Consider the following 17,500-nt stretch of genomic DNA (forward strand, 5'->3'; position numbering starts at 1 on the left):
CGGGCCCGGGTCCGTGTGGCCCTCGATGGGATCCCTGGGGTTGTCTTGATGCCGGGGCCGTCCGTCCGTCTCTGCCAACTCACTCGCTGGGGTCGTGTCTGCACCGCGTTGACTGCCTCTCTCCGGGGCCTGAGTCTCCCGGACAGGGTGTGTCGTTTTGTGTTCGATGTTTTCTGAGCTTCCCCTCTGGCCTAGTGATTTCCTTCTTCTCTATTGAAATCAAACACGTCCCAGCACTTGGGTGCATAGCATTTTATTTGGCCCGCGCCGCCCCGCCGCCCTTGCCGCGACAACGTTGCTGTCCCTGTATTAGGACGGTGAGGAGGTTCTTGTTGGTCTTCGGATGGCCGCACCCACGGTCTATGGAGCTTCCCAGGCTAGGGGTCGAACTGGTGTTACGGCTGCTGGCCTACGCCCGAGCCGCAGCCGTGCCGGATCTGAGCCTCGTCTCAACCCCCTGCGTGAGGCGAAGGATGGAGCCCGCAACCTCATGGTCCCTAGTCAGATTCGTTTCCTCTGTGCCACGAGGGAAAGTCCTGAATCAACGATGCACGGATTTAGGACGCTATGGAGGGATGCATTGGCCGGCCCCAGGTCATATGGGGTTCCGGAGCCAGGGATCCGATCCAAGTCCCAGCTGTGGCAACGTGATTACTTGAAAGAGGACCCTTTAAAGCCGGGGTGGGGGTGGCGGGAGGGGATGACACTGCATGCCATGGAGGCGCTCACCTGTCCTTTTTGTGGACACCTTTTCCGCGGTGGTGACAATGGATGCCCTGGCTGCCGTTCGGAAATGAAAGGTGAAGGCCAAGGTCCACGGTCCGTGGTCGGCGTGGTTCGTCTTCAAGGCCACGGATGAAGAAACGGGCTCCAGGAGGAAAGAGTCCAGGCCTTATGCCTGCCCTGCCTGGAGAATCCATGTCGCCACACAGCGATCCATCCCGATGCGTTCGTTGGTCCTGCGACGCCCCCTGCCGTAAGCTGCTTTTTATAGTCTCCGAAAAGGTCCGCCAGATGGCTCCCGGGGTGGGCCTGGGACGACCAAGTTCGGGGCCGGAAGAGGCCACTTCCAAGTGGGGGAGGAGTTACAAGTGGGTGGCAGACCTGAAGATAACCTGGAGGGGAGGAAAAAGGAGGGGAACCGTGACCGACCGAGCGAGCCGGAGGGGAGGGGAGGGGAGGGGAGGGGAGGGACGATGGGATGGCACCATCGGGAGTCCTGCTCAAAGAATTGGAGCCTCCTTGAGACATGCGACCACATCCATCATTCCAGAGGGAATGGAAGCGTCTTCCCCATGGTTGTACAATGATACATGTCCTTCAGAGTCCCTGAGAAAAAAAGGAATACAAGGCAAGATTTTGTCCGTGGAGGGAAGGGGGGGGGGGGGAGAACAGAGGCTCCAGACTTTGGATCTCTTGGCACAGGGGCCTCCTGCGCCGTATGGAAAGGACTGTTCCTAGGGTGCTCTCAGAATGGGATTTCTGGGTCCCACGAACCTTGTGTGTTGGACAAAGAGGCAGAAAGAGGGGTTCCCGGCTGGAAAGCCCAAACCACAGCTCTTCAGATGGGTAGGGAAGGGCAGACAGACTTCCGGCCCCAAGCAGTGATCTGGACCTCCAGAGGCCTTAGGACGACTTCACTGAGAACACGCAGAATACGACCCAGCCACAGCGTCCTCTATACCTAGCTCTGTTTCACTTTCTCTGTCTCTCTCCCCTCCTCCTCTTTCTCCCTCTGATTCTGCCTCTCACTGTCTGCCTATCCTCCGTCCCTCCCTGTCTGTCTCTGTCTCTCTCCCTCACAAGCACACCAAAGCGGGTCCCCCCCCCCCCCCCGGAAAGGACGGATGTGAGACGGACACCCTCTTCTTCCCGTCTTGAAAGCAGGAGAAAAACCTTCCTCTAGAAGCCCAAGTTCAAAGCCAGCTGTTTCAAGGAACGTCTGCCTCTGGCAAGGGGGAGGGGGAGGGCGAGGGGGAGGGCGAGGGGGCGGCCTGGAGGCAGCCTGGAGCACCCACGGCATGCATTCAGAAACCTCGTGCATCTCTCTTCCGGTGCTATCTTTTGGGGGCACGTGGTACTCTTGGGCAAGTCCTCCGAACGATAGTGGAAACAAACATCTGTCTTCTCTCCCACACCTGATGAATGCAGACAGACACACTGGAAGAGCACCCACCCCCCCTTTTCCCCCAAAGGACTCTTGTCACTGTACAGACGGGGGGGGGGGGGGGGGGGGCGGCACGGGGGTGTCACACGCAGTCTTGGTGGCTCGTCTATGTTTCCAATCCGCCCAGGCAGTGCAGGCGGCCACCACTGCTGCTGCCACCTCTCACCGATCGTTCATCCTGTCCGTCAGTGCTATGACAGCACTAAGCTCTTCAGGGAGAAAATGCTCCCTGCCTTTCCTCTCGGAGGGCACACTGAGGGCACCCACTCCCATTAACAAAGTTTATTCACCTTGACAGGAAGAAAAGAGCTTGGGGTTTCTCACACCGCTGCAGATGACACTTTCCTACCGACTCTGGAATTCTCTTGCTCATTCTCCGGTGGGCCCGCCCCCCCCATTTCAGGAGAGGGTGTTTGGTTCTGGGTTGGGGTGCGTGTGTGTGCGCGCGTGTGTGTGTGCGTGTGGGTGTGTGTGTCTGGGTGTGTCTGTGTCTTGCTTTTTCATTTTATTGGAATACAGTTGACTGACAAAGTTGTATGAACTTACAGGGTTGTTTCTGGGTGTTCGTCATGGCAGTGAAAGGAAACACCAGGATTTCCCTAGAAAGCCATCCCGTTCACCTGATCGGTGGCGTGAAGGACATTCACATCCTCCTTGAGTTTCGCATTTGAAAGTGAGGGGCGGGTGCGTGCAGCAGGTCCCCCCCCACCCCACCCCGCGCCCCGAACGTGCCTCCCGCAGTGGCACTAGGAGTGTGTGCAATGAAAGGGACAGGACACCAGACACCAGAGGACCATTCTGACCCTCCTTTCCTTCTCTCTTCGGAAAGCAGGAAATAAATCTCTTGGGTGAAAGAAAAGTGTGCTCCCTGCCACGAAATTTGGGGGGGGGGGGTGTCGGGTTGGCGATAAGGACTTCACTGCTCCCATGGCTCCTGCAATGTTCACGAATCCTCCAAATCCTCAAGGCAAGATGGTTCACAACCAATACATGAGCGAGCTGTCAGAGACACCAGGGACTGAAACACTCCGTATTAGGGAGGGGTCCTCACTCACTTTCATGCAAAGGCAGCGACAACAGCAGCCTTTTCAAAGATGGCTGCAGGCAAGAGGGTGGGGGAGATGATGGAGAAAGTGGTGGTGGCGGCGGCGGCGGCGGCGGCGGCGGCGGCGTGGCAGACTTGGATCACGTCCATTATGTTCATTCAACAAACAGTCGGGGCGACGGGAGAATGGCCGCTTGGTGGTCTGTGTTTCTCCAGGCTCCCTGACCCACTCCCTGCCCCACACCCCCAACCCCCCACACCCCCTTGGACATGGGCAGGAAGGTTTCTAGAGAAGGCAGTGCCTGACCTGCCGGCTCTGTCACCCTGGGGGGAGAACATTTCGGAGAGTCGCCAGAGGCTTCAGACTTCCTACCCCTCTCCCTCCCCCACTCTGAACCCTGGTAACTAGACTTCATTCAACCGACACTTAGGATGGGTCATCCAACTGTTCTCTCATGAAGGAAGGAAGGAAGGAAGGAAGGTGGGTCGGTGGGTAGGTGGGTGTGTTTTCTGCGTGGGGTGAAGCCTTCCCTCCCTCGATGCAAGCCTGATATCCTCACCTGTCACAGAGACTGGACCCCTAAAAAACTACTGTGTCCGGTTTTCTCCCATTTAGGGGGTTCCAGAGTGTGTGTGCGTGCGTGCGCGTGTGCGTGCGTGCGTGCGCGTGCGTGTGCGTGTGCGTGTGCGTGTGTGTGTGTGTGTGTGTGTGTTTTGAGGGCCACACCCACGGCATATGGAGGTTCCCAGATGACGGATCGAATCGGAGGCTTTAGCTGCTGGCCTCCTACACCACAGAAACAGGAATGCCAGGTCCGAGCCGCGTCTGGGACCAACACCACAGCTCACGGCAACACTGGATCCTTTACCCACTGAGCGAGGTGGACAGGGATCGAACCTGCAACCTCATGGTTCCTGGTCGGATTCATTTCCACTGCGCCATGGCGGGAACTCTGCTTTGTGGTTTTGGCGTTTGGATTCCAGAAGGTGGCGTAGGGGTCCCTGTTCGTCATCTATTGGATAGAGACTCGTGTGTGTATATGTTCATCCCATCCTCCTCATGGATCCCTCTCCCCCGCCCTCATGATTTCTTTTTCCCCCTCTGCTTTTTAGGGCTGCCCTCGTGGCATATGGAAGTTCCCAAGCGAGGGGTTGAATCGGAGCTACGGCTGCTGGCCTACGCCACAGGCACAGCCATGTGGGATCCGAGCCGCGTCTGCGACCGACACCACAGCTCACGGCACTGCCTGCCGGATCCTTACCGCCCCCCTGAGCGAGGCCAGGGATCGAACCCACACCCTTCCCTGCAAAGGTTCCTCGTCGGATGCGCTTCCATGGTGCCACGACAGGAACTCCCCCGTGATGGTTTTTTTTCACGCTGGTGTTCCCACCAACAAGGAAGGAATGGCCCAATATTCTGGAATCACCTAGAGGGGAAAAGACGCTGAAAAAGAAAGAACGGAGGGATAGATGGATGTAGATGGATCACTGAATCCCCTTGACTGTACACCTGAAACGAACACAACATTGTAAGCAAGCCCACTGTACGCCGAGCTAAAGCAACAACAACAACCAACAACCACAACAAACTTACATCTTAAAAAAAAAAAAAAAAAAAAAAAAGAAGATGTCCCCTGCAGTTCCCATCAGGGCTCAGCGGTAATGAACCCGACTAGGATCCGTGAGGATGTGGGTTCGATCCCTCCCCTGGCCTCGCTTGGTGGGTTAAGGATCCCGTGTTGCTGTGGCGGTGGGGTAGGCCCGCAGCTACAGTTCTGATTCGACCGTGAGTCTGGGAACTTCCATAGGGCTGGGGCGTGGGCGTTAAAAAAAGATATACTATATGCATACTATATACATATGTAGGAGTTCCCGTCATGGCTGGACGAATCCGACTAGGAGGCCTGAGGGTGCGGGTTCGATCCCTGGCCTCGCTCGTTGGGTTCAGGATCGGGTGTTGCCGTGAGCTCTGGTGTAGGTCGCAGACAGGGCTCGGATCCCGCGTTGTGCTGGCTCTGGTGTAGGCCGGTGGCTACGGCTCCGATTGGACCCCTAGCCTGGGAACCTCCATGTGCCATGGGTGCAGCCCTAGAAACAGAAAATAACTACGTGTGTGTGTCTGTGTGTGTGTGTGTGTGTCTGTGTGTGTGTGTGTGTGTGTGTGTGTGTGTGTGCGTGTGTCTGTGTGTGTCTGTGTGTGTGTGTATACAGATAGATATAGATATACAGATATAGATATAGATATATCACCTACCTAAAGGCCCAGGACTAGAGAAAGCATTGGGTCATTAGGATCTAAGAATCTTCTCCCCGCCCCCCAAATCCATCCATCCAACCCACCCTCCCTCCCTCTCTCCATCTTTCACTTTTCCTGATAAAGACAAAGGGACAAAAATTGTTTGTTTGTTTGTTTCTTTGTTTGTTCGTTTCTTTCTCAAAAGATGTACATCTACTTTGTAACTTATACCTCTGTCAGAGGGATGGAGAATCCTTGACCTTTTCCTCCCTACCCAAATCCTTCCAGAAGTCAGAAACTCAGTGGCTGGAAAACTGGACTGGATCCTGAAGTTTTTCCAGTTGCCTTCCATCTCTGGCTACAACTCTCTTCATGAGCGTTTCCCATTTTCTCCCACCCTTTGGACCTGGCATCCTTGTGGATGAGAACACGTATCGCTTGTCCCGAGGCCCTGAAAACGGAAGCTAGTGGAGTCCCTCGATGAACACATCAGAGAAATGGTCTCTGAGAGTGTCTCTGAGAGTGAAACCATCACCCTGTGTTCATTTCTCTAAGAGCCCCTCGGAAAGTTGGCCCCAACACCTGACGGCATTCTCAGAGGGGCCTTTCAAAAGACTGAAGGGGCGTTCCCGTCATGGCTCCGTGGTTAACGAATCCGACTAGGAACCGTGAGGTTGCGGGTTCGATCCCTGCCCTCACTCAGTGGGTTAAGGATCCAGCGTTGCCGTGAGCTGTGGTGTCGGTCGCAGACACGGCTCGGATCCCACGTTGCTGTGGCTCTGGCGTAGGCTGGCAGCTATGGCTCCGATTCGACCCCTAGCCTGGGAACCTCCATATGCCATGGGAGCGGCCCAAGAAATGGCAAAAAGACAAAACAAACAAACAAACAAACAAACCGACAAAACAAAAGACTGAAGGGACTTTCCCCTCTCCCTCTCTCTTCCCTCTGTCTCACTCACTGTCTCTGTCTGTCTCTCTGTGTCTCTCTCACACGCACACGCACACACACACAGAGTCACCGGCTCCGTTCTTCATATGTAACAGTTTGAAAGTTCCAGGAAAGGTTGGCAGCCCAAACCGGCCTTGGTACTCCAGCTCCAATTAAGTCTCAGAGACAGAGTTTTGGGGTGAAGCATAAAGAACAGCTTTATTGCTTTGCCAGGCTAAGGAGGCCACAGCAGGCTAAGGACCTCAAAACTGTGTCCTCCCTTGAGAGGGGATAGCAAGGGGTTCTATAGGTTTAGCTTAATGGTAGGCATGGGGGTGGCGGAGCTGTCTAGAAGCATCAGGGTGCTTGCATTCTTCTCCCTGGATAGGAGATTAGGATAGACCATTTCAAAGTCATCAAGGCTGGAGTCAGGTGGTCCATGGAATGTTTCCAGTGTCTTTGGGGTTATGGCATTTTGACCTTCTCTCTGGAGTGAAGATTGCTCATCCACGGGGCGGGCGTGGGGCGGGGGGTGGGGGGGGGTCGCAATCCTTAGGGAGTGTTTCAAGGGTAGAGAAAACACCAGGTTCACTACAACTCTGACTCGACAGTAGTCATTAGTCATAAGTTCGTGGGCCAAGGCAAGCCATAACCTAACGGAGACTATTTCAAAGTAGCTTTTAGCTGTAACAATGTCTCTGGCTCCAACACACCAGCACTCCGGGGCTTGAGCTTGGTTTCAGTTTCAGAGGAGGGAACTCTGGCTCCAAGGATTAACCCCTTCGTTCCTTTGGTTTCTGTGGGCCTGGTTCGGGGAGCCCATCCACATCACCGCCTTTTGAGAGGCCATCTGACAACTGTTTCACCAAAGCGACGTCATCTCAAAACAAGGAAACCAGTTCCATGAAATGGAGGATCTCTCCCTCCCTCTCCCTCCCTCTCCTTCTCACTCTCCTCTACCCACAGCTCATGGCAACGTGGGATTCGTAACCCAGTGAGCGAGGCTGAGCATGGAACCTGCCACCTCATGGTTCCTAGTTGCATTTATTTCCACTTCTGCACCACGATGGGACCTCCCCAGCACAGTTTTTCACACGTGAAGTTTCCCGGGACGTCTCGGAGGAGGCGGACCCCAAACGTGTCTCCATGCCCTATGTGGGTGATTCCTGTGAGGTAAAATGACTTAAGGACCGGCCCACACAAAAGGGACACTCTGGCCCTCCTTTCTGGCCCCCAGACAGCAGGAGATGAAAATCTCCTCCTCGTGCAAAGGAAGATGGCAAGTGAAGATGTCCATTCCCACACCAAGGCCAACATGCTCCAGAAGTTTTGCGGGGTTTCCCGGGTTGGGAAATGGCGGGGGCTCCTTTGGCCTGACACGAGGCGAGTTTCGTGCACACATCCTCCCCCACCCCCCTCCATGCAGTCTGCGAGGGGCAGCCTGAGGGTAGGGAAATTGGGGAAAGGGGGGAAAAAAAACACTTTCCCTAAAGAGAAGCTCCAGGAAAAGTCACCACCTCTGACTTGACTGGAGAGTTTCTGCATTTGAATGAAGTGATTGAACCCAGGCCCTGAGGCCTGGATCTTCCTGATCTCCCCTCCCCCCCTTCCCGGGCGTGAGTCCAGGCGATTTGGGAAGCGAGAGGCGGCGCAGCAGGGATGGCGGCCGGGGGTGGGGGGTGGGGCGGGCAGCTGGGGCCGGGAGTGGGGGGGTGCGGGACTAATGAACCAGCGCCTGCCTGCATGCCTGCCTGCCTGCCTGCCTGCCTGCCTGCCTGCCTGCTTGCCTGCCTGCCTGAACGAGCCCCTCCCCTCCCCCCCCACCCCCTCCCCACACCCACCCGCCTGAGGGCAGGGATGGGGCCTGAGAGCTAAGGGAAACTTCTTTGCTAGCTACTTGTCAGGGAGTGATCCCAGCTCAAAGTCCCTTTGCTTATTTCGGAACAAGGTCTGAGTCTCAGCTAGTACAGAGTTTCTGAATGTCTCGGCACATGGACTGGCCTGCACCAAACAAGCAGACAGGAAGAAAAATGAACACACAGAAATCCAGCTGGTCTCCTTCTCCCAGAGTCTCTCTTGGAGAAATTACCTTAAGCTCAGTGACTTTGCCCCGTCTCCCTCTGGTGCAAAGCCATCCCTGGAGGAGCCAGGTCTTACATGAGCAGGGCAGGGCAGGGCAGCACCACCCAGGTGAGCTGGAGAGTGGAGAGTCAAGTTGATAGATACCCCAAATGTGGCTGGCCAGGGGTCTGGGCTAGCATTCCGTGTGAACTCACACACCCAGGCACCTAGCACCGATTTCCCCATGTTCTTCCGACCCTGATTCTCACTCTTCTTCTGTCCCCCCCCCCCCCCCTTCCTTCGGCTTTTTGCCTTTTCTAGGGCCGCTCCTGCGGCATATGGAAGTTCCCCTGCCAGGGGTCCAATCGGAGCTGTAGCCGCTGGCCTGCACCAGACCCACAGCAACGCGGGATCTGAGCCACGTCTGCAACCTGCACCACAGCTCACGGCAATGCTGGATCCTTAACCCACTGAGCAAGGCCAGGGATGGAACCTGCAACCTCATGGTTCCTAGTCAGATTCATTAACCACTGAGCCACAATGGGAACTCTGACTCTCCCTCTTCCCTGCCTGATACCTTAAGAGCCTGATCGTTTGTGGGGAAATGAAATCCCAGCTGGCAAGAGCCACCTTATCTTCCCAGCACACGAGAAAAGAATAGGCGCAGGCTCACATCCATCTTATGTTTCTATGCCTTGCCCTGGCCCCACCGTTTCAGAAAGCTGTGTCCCTCCACCTGTCAAAAGCCAAAGCCCAGGAGTTCCCGTCGTGGAATAGTGGAAAGGAATCCAACCAGGAACCATGAGGTTGCAGGTTCGATCCCAGGCCTTCCACAGTGGGTTTAGGATCTGGTGGCATCACCTTGCGCTGCGGTGTAGGTTGCAGACGCAGCTTGGATCTGATGGTGCTTGTGACTGTGGCATACACCCCAGCAGTTGTAGGTCTGATTCGGCCCCTAGCCCGGGAACCTCCATATGATGGGGGGAGGGGGGGGGGGGAGGCTGCAGCCAAAGCCCAAGGAAGAAAGACAATCAGAATGTTGCGTGGAACTCCTGGAGACTTAACAACCACCACCAGTCATGACCATGGCTGTCAACCGACACCAGAGCCAAAGAAATGTCGGATCAAATAGGAACCTGCCACTTACACCAGTACTCACCACAATGCAGGACCACAAAAACAAAGGAACAAGAAACCAAAACTAAATAATTGCCCAGGAGCAGCAGGTGCAGGAAAAGCATGCTGACTCTCACCCCCCAGAAGCCAGAGGTAACCTATTTATCACCCCACACGCACACACCTCAGCACCACCAGCACCAGCACCCCCCCCCCCCACCCCAGGATCGAATCTGCATCCTCGTGGGTGCTCCTCAGCTTTGTTACCAATGAGCCACAATGGGATCTCCCCAATCCAGGTTTTTATGTTTCTTTTTTTTTTTTTTTTCCCCTTGCTTTCTTCGGGTGGCACTCACGGCACACGGAGGTTCCCAGGCTAGGGAATCAGAGCTTGAGCCACTGGCCTACACCACAGACACAGCAACACCAGGTCCGATCTGTGTCTGCAACCTACACCACAGTTCAGGGCAATGCCAGATCTTTCACCCACTGAGCGAGGCCAGGGATCAAACCAGCACTCTCATGGATGCTACTCAGATTCCTACCTGCTGAGTCACAATGGGAACTCCACTAAATACATAAATTTTTTCAAAGAGAGAGAGAGAGGGAGAGTGTGTGTGTGTGTGTGTGTGTGTGTGTGTGTGTGTGTGAGAGAGAGAGAGAGAGAGGTCTGGTATCACTTGGGGAAAAATAAAATTATGCTTGGAGAAAAATACCTGTCCCTAGAGATCATTCACAATGGCTTGTTCTGCCTGTTCATTTCTCTCTTTCTTCCCTTTTCTTTTTTCCTTCCTTTTCTTTTCCTTTCGCATCTGTCTGTGCCGTGTGTGTGTGTGTGTGTGTGTGTGTGTGTGTGTGTGTGTGTGTGTGTGTGTGTGTGTGTGTGTGTAGTCTTCTTTTAGGGCTTCACATGTGCCATTTTGTAGGTTCCCAGGTTAGGGGTCAATGCTAGTCGGGTTCGTTTCCACCGAGCCACAACGGGAATTCCTGCCTTGTGCTTCTTTATCTTTGCTCTGTTACTAGGTGCTAGGGATTCCTTTTTGTTAAGTCCAGTCACTTAAATAAGGGTGTTTGCAGGGTTGCCTAAAGCATCAAAAATGTATTTTCTCATTAAATATTGGAATGTGGGGAGTTCCTGTTGTGGCTCAGTGGTAACAAACCCGACTAGTATCCATGTATGCCGGTTCGACCCCTGGTTTGGGAACTTCCGTATGCCACAGTTATGGCTCTAAAAAATCCTCTCTCTCTCTCTCTCTCTCTCTCTCTCTCTCTCGATAATATACACATACACACACACATCCATACGTACATACCTATGTACACATATACATATACATTGGAATTTGGTCTGCCATCGATGAGATGCTCCCTCTTTGTGTGTTGTTCATTTTGTTTTTTGTTTTTTAGGAGTGCACCCTCGGGATATGGAAGTTCCCTGGGCTAGGGGTTGAAGAATCGGAGCTGTAGCTGCTGGCCTGCACCTCAGCCAGAGCTATGCCCTGCCAGATCACCCGATCTGAGCTGAGTGGCCACGTCTGTCACCTACACCTACCTCCCCCTGAATGAAGACGTATTTTCAATACATCTCAAGTGGAGAAAAACTTGCTAAAAATCACTTTATTTGTCATGGAAACCATATCTTCTAGCAGACATGGCACAAAAGCCAGTGTTTATGGTCATCACACCACAGACATCAGAATTCCAAGCTTCTAGGGGTTTCTTGGGGGTGGGGTGGGGTGTGTCCCCAGGGCCTGTGGAAGTTCCATGCCCACCCCTCTGCCACCACCCAGGGATCCTTCGCCCTGGGTGGGTGGGGGGAGGGAGAGGGTATCTCAGCAGAAACGATCTTATCTTACGGGGTTTATGGATGGCTAGAAGCATGTGGTTCTGTTCATCTCATGCTTGAGGTTTCGGTTTTTGCCCTCCTACCTACCCAATGGTCGGCAGATGGAATTCTTCTGGTTTTCTCTGGCCATCCCTCTCCTCGAACTCACGGGTCCAGTTTTTCTCCCACATTTGACTTTTCCGGGAGATCCACAAAAGGAAGCGCCAACCCTTGACATCCACCGACAAGAGATCACCACCCTCTGCCCCTCTTTAGCCCCTTCTCATCCTCATGCCTGCCTGCACACATCGGAGACATTTCCAAGTGCCCAGGAGGATCCTTGGACCCTGACACCTCGAAATCTTCCCTGAGCAGCAGTGCTCGGGACTCAGACCTGGGGTTTATCACGGGCTCCAACCACGACCTTTGGTTTTCCTGGGCTGGGAGATCGGTTTCATGAGATGGAACCGGCTGCGGATTCAGCTTCTGGATCTGGACTGTGAAACGTTGTACAAGACTTTTTTCAAGGCATGACTGTAGGGGAACAAAACCTTGCGGCCCGCCCCCCGCCACATCCCAGATGTCACATGAGCACGGGGAGGAATTCTGTGGAGCTGGAAACAACCATGACCCAAAAGAACACAGGAAGGAATTCCTGTCATGGCGGGGCAGAAACGAATCGGACTAGGAATCACGAGGTGGCAGGTTTGATCCCTGGCCTCGCTCAGGGGTTTAAGGATCTGGCATTTTTCCGCGAGCTGTGGCATAAGGTCTCAGATGTGGCTCGGATCCCGCCGTTGCTGTGGCTGTGGCTCAGGCTAGCAGATGCAGCTCCGATTCAACACCAAGCGTGGGCGCGCGCGCGCGCGCGGGGGGTGGGGGGGAGGCGGGGAGGGAAGCAAACCTCCTAAGAACGACGAAAGTGCAGTTAGGAAACAGAAAATGATGATCCCGGAAGTCCACTTGAATGTGGTTGGGAGACATGCGTAGGACCACACCGCCACCGTGTGAGAGACCAGTGCAAGACAGCTGAACAATACAAAGCGGGGTGGGGGGTGGGGTGCTTGGCGGGGGTTGGAGGAGGAGGAGGAGGAGGAGGAGGTGGGGGGAGACGGCGGCACTGGTGCTGGGCAAAGGTGCCTCTGGGCGAGGACTTTGGTGACCATATTCTCATGGCAGGCTTGAGAGCCCAAAAGATGACATGGTGGAGGCTGAAGTTAAGTTTGGTCAAAAGGAAAACAACCATGAGAAAAGATGCATCCACCCACACCTAGAAAAGATATCGTGCCAGGAATGGGAGCCCTGTTCCAATGGCTCTTCCTGGGATTGTGGGAAATGAATCGATAGCAAGAAGATGCTTTCACATCCATGTCTTCAATGACTCCTGTACTAAGTGCGTCGTGGTTTTGCCAGTTTGGCAGAGTTGTGGAATGTCATCCGGCAATTGCATCTCCCCTGCCCAACCAGCAAGATGGAGTTGTTCTTTTTTTTTTTTTTTTTTTTTTTTCCTGCTGCACTGCCTTTCCTGTGCCAGGGATCGAACTTGAGGCTCAGCTGTGACCTAGGCACAGCGGGAACTCCAAGATGGATTTCTTTTTCCTTCTTTTTCTTTCCTTCCTTCCTTTCTTCCTTTCTTTCTTTTCTCTCTCTCTCTTTCTTTTTCTTTTCTTTCTTTCTTTCTCTTTCCTTCCTTCCTTTCTTCCTTTCTTTCTCCTTTCTTTTTCTTTCTTTCTTTCTTTCTTTCTTTCTTTCTTTCTTTCTTTCTTTCTTTCTTTCTTTCTTTCTTTCTCTCTCTCTATCTTTCTCTTTCCTTCCTTTCTTTCTTTCTCTTTCTTTCTTTCTTTCTTTCTTTCTTTCTTTCTTTCTTTCTTTCTTTCTTTCTTTCTTTCTCTCTCTCTCTCTCTCTCTCTCTCTCTTTCTGGTTTTTTTTGGGGGGGAGCCACACCCGCAGCACATGGAGGTTCCCAGGCTAGGGGTCAATTCGGAGCCTTACCTGCCGGCCTACACCACAGGCACAGCCACGCGGGATCCGAGCCGCGTCTGTGACGGACACCACAGCTCACGGCAATGCCAGATCCTTAACCCAACAAGTGAGCCAGGGATCAAACCTGCAACCTCATGGTTCCTGGTCGGATTTGTTTCCACTACCCCAGGATGGCAATCCTGAGACTTGCAAAGTTTATTGTTTGTTTCGGGTTTTCTCCACCCCCTCTCCCTCCCGTTTCAGCTTTATGTTTTACTTTTTGGCCACACCCACGGGCAGCAAGTGGAAGTTTTTCCTGAGGCAGAGATGGAACCTGCACCACACAGGGGCAACCAGAGCCACCGCGTTGAGAAAGCAGGAGCCTTGACCCTGTTGGTCGTGGGCTTCCTTCTTCTTCTTCTTCTTCTGTTGTTGTTTTTTGGGTTTTTTTTGGGGGGGGGTTGTTTTCCTTTTTTTGTTTTGTTTTGTTTTGTTTTGGATGAGATTTCAGTTCACCCCCCCCCCCCAACACACACACACACTCATAGTGTTGCGTTGTACTTTCCCTCCATTGTGGTTGGTCAGTCATGCTGAAATCCATGTTTCTATGACCTGACCACCAGAGCATTTGCCCCAGGCAGCCATTTGTTCTCTTTGGACTTTGTCTCAGTCTATGCAGAGAGAGATTTTCATTTCCACTTTCCTAGGATCGACTGTATCCTTCTCTCCCTTCCTAAGCTTCTGGGCTTTGCTTGTCTGCTTTTGACAGACCGTCTCCGTCGGTAAGGGTGGCAGGTAAACCGACTCCTGCGTTGTCGTTCTCCGAGAGCTTGCCCGGTTTCGTTTTTGCCAGTCCCCGCCTACCCTCCCACCCTCCCTCTCTCCCTCCCTCCTCCAGCTCCGTGCAGGGAGGTGGGGTGGGGGTGGGGGAGAGAAGAGAAGGTGGAGGGGAACCTGAGATCTCTCTCGCTAGTGCCACCCTCACCGCGCCGGCTTCTCTCTGGAATTCCCAAGCCCAGGAAGGGACATGCTTGGGGGAGCGAGCGCGGCTCCTTCTAGGCAACAGCGAGAACCTCTTCCCAGCTCCTTCCCCGCCGCCGCCGCCGCCGCCGCCGCCGCCGCCGCCGCCGCCGCCCCCCTCTTTCCATCTGCTGCCATCACGCCACGCAGTGCCTTGCCAGGAGGCAGCTCCGCGAGGCAAGCTTCGCGGTCGTGCAGGACGCCTGGCGCCTCGGCCCCGGGAAGAGCTCGGGCATTTGGGTGGCCGGCGCTGTGTCGTTGTGTCGCCGCCGGCCGGCCGGCCTTCCGGATCTGTCCCGGTGACGTTGGTGGCGGTTGTCGCGTGCCATCTAGTGTCCGCTTTTATATCGTCCCTTCCCTCTGCAGCTTTGGGGACCTTCGCGAGGGATGTGACTCAGCCATCCGGCCTGAGTCAGAGTTCCGGGAGGCTGGCGACACTGGCGGCGACAGCTCCGGTGGCTCAGAGGCCTGGGAGTGTCCCTCTCTCACCGGAGATTGGGCCTGCAGGCCTGTGAGGGAGTGACTGTCACCGCGCTCCCCAGGCAGGCTCTGGGGCCGCCTGGCCGGGTCGACCAGCATCCGCTCTTGCCGCTCCGGCCCCGGGGACCGACCAGGCCTGGGCCGGGCCGCCTCCCTAGCGAGGGGAGAGGGTGTGCGGCGCCCGGGACTGCCTGTGCTCGGGTGGCCTGGCCTTGTCCCGGGTCGCCCTTTGGAGCGTGAATGACTCCCGCCTGCGGTCCCTCCAGCCTCTCATCCCCGAAGTGAGGAGCGGCCCGGGTTGTGCGCTGAGGGCGTTGGAGGGCGCGACAGGCTCGGTGGCCGGCACGCTTGTTTCCCGGTCGTCATGCCGGCATGGGCCCCTCCCCGCCTGCCCCCCGACTGATGGCTACCGCCGGCCCGTGCGGAGTCGTACTCACGAGGTCTAGACCGGCACAAGACGTGAGGGGTGGAGCGGAAAGGGTGGCTCGGGCCCCGGCGCCTTCCTTCGCGGGGTCCGTTCGTCGGAGGCGCCTCCGTGGAAACATTTTTTTTTCCAAGTCCTGATGGATCCGGAGACGGTGGACGGTACCCCGCCGGCCCCCTGCTCCCGGGTGTGGCCGGGAAGGGTGCACCTGGGCCTGAGGCGTGCCCATGTAGGGTCCCGGTCGTTGGACAAGACTTCGTTTCCCACGCTCTCATTTCCCGCCCCCCGCCCTCGGAGTGTTTCCCTGTCGGTCGGTCGATCGGTCGGGAGGTGGGGACCGGCCTGAGCTGGATGGTGTGTCCTGGATTTTGGGGGAGCCAAGTCCCCGTCTGGAGCTCCGGACAGACCGATACCTGCCCGCGTGGGCAAGCCGGGAAGGGCTTCCCCGGCTGGCCGGCCGGCTCCACCTCCTTCATGTCCCTGTCCCTTCCTTGCGGTCACGCTCCCCGGGTCGACCAGATGGCTCTGAGAGCGCTGGGTCTGGCGACTCTAGGGCAGGGCTGGGGGACAAGTGTCCGGATGGGGGTTCCGGGGATACCCCCACGTCCTGTGGGTGGGCCCCGCTGCTGGGCATGGACATTTTTCGCGGCCGAAATACGCCTTTTCTGTCACCAGGTAGATGCTGACACGATCCTCTTCAGCGCCTGTCGCTGGAGACCTTGGGCCTCTGGATGCACGTGGGGGGCTTTGGGCTTTCGGCTGCTGTCCAAGGCCTGACCCTGCCCTTTGCACCCCGCGTGGGGGCCGCTCGCCTGGGCCTGTGCGCCGGCTCTCACTTGTGCATCCAGCTGGCCCGTGCTGCGGTGTCTCCTCCGGTCTCTGGCTGACCCGAGGGCGGCAGGGCGCGTGGCCCTGTGGGGTCTTCTACCCTGTGTGCCTCCCTGCTGCGGGCACCCGGCGGCTCGGCTGGGACAACCCCACCCTGTTGGCTCCGTGCCACGTGTCAGGCGTTCTCCCTCCCGGGGTTGTCAGCCGCTGTCTCTCCCCTGAGAGAGGAAGGGGAGGAGGAGGAGGAGGAGGGGGTGCCGGTGAAGCTGAAGCAGGCCCCCGTGGTGATTGTCTTTGCTGGCCCTCCCTCCCCTCTTCTGGGCTCTTCCCTGGCTCTGCCAGGACTGATCGATGTGGTGATGTGGCGCTCTCCTGGGCTTGGGCTTAAGCCGCGCCAGATGAGGGACGGCCGCTCATGGTGAGCTGGGCCGCGCCTCTCATTCTGTCGCGGGCCCCTCGCTGCTCCTCCCCCACCTGCGGGTGGTGTGGGGGAAGGCAGGGGTGCGGCCTCCAGCCTGACCTCTGGTCTCCCGCCCTGCTGCCTTCGGGTGTCAGTCGGGGGGGGGGGGCCTGGGTCCTTTGGGACGCAGCAGGCATTCTCGCTTTGCCGCCTTGGCGTGTGCCTTGCGAGCGGTCCCTCCCCAAAGTGGGGGGGAGGCCTCCCTCGCTGCCATGCTTCGCATCCCTGCGGGTGCGTGAGCGTGCCTCCCCTGGTCCTCTGTGGTGCCCCTGGAGTACTCCGGGTTGCCTGTCAGATGCCCGAGGCCGAGCGGTGGTGTCGTTTTCCTCTCCCAGCGGTGAGTCCCCTCGGGTCCCCACTGTGGTGGTGGCGTGCCCCACGAGCAGCTTCCTAAAGCTCAGGGGAGGGGGTCGAGACGGTAAGGCAGGGGAAGCTTGTGTCCCCTCCCCGGGAGGGGCTCAGGTGGACCCCTTGTCATGGGTCTCCCTCACTGTGTGCCAGTGAGGGCAGCCCTTGGCCCTTGAGCGGCACGCCCCATGCTTCTCCCTTGACCGGGAAGGCTGCATGTGGTCGTGAGAGCGACCGCGGTGGGCCGGGAGATGTGAAGGGGGGGTCCCCGTCTGGCTTTCCGGACGTGGCACCCCTCCACCCACGTGGAAAAGTCTGAAAGGCAAGCCTGGTGGCAGCACAGACTCTTGCTCTCCCGGCTCTGACCGTGGACGCTCACATGGGCTGTGTGCTTTACCCATACCGCAGACCCCCCCCCTTCTGACTTCCCACTTTTTGGGAGTGTTCCCACTCCCGTGGGTCCCCGAAGGGGCGAACGATGGTGTGGGGGGCACGACGCGCCCTCGGTGAGAAAGCCTTCTCTAGCGATCTGAGAGGGGGGCCTTGGGGTACCTGGACCCCCCAGCCGCCGCCCCTCTGAAGTGTGCAAGGCAGTAGCT

This window comes from Sus scrofa, chromosome 10, assembly GCF_054392235.1.
Source record: "Sus scrofa isolate SSC_HxYL_T2T_F1_AM1 chromosome 10, Sscrofa_HxYL_maternal_Yorkshire_Landrace_v2.0, whole genome shotgun sequence".
NCBI lineage: Eukaryota > Metazoa > Chordata > Mammalia > Artiodactyla > Suidae > Sus > Sus scrofa.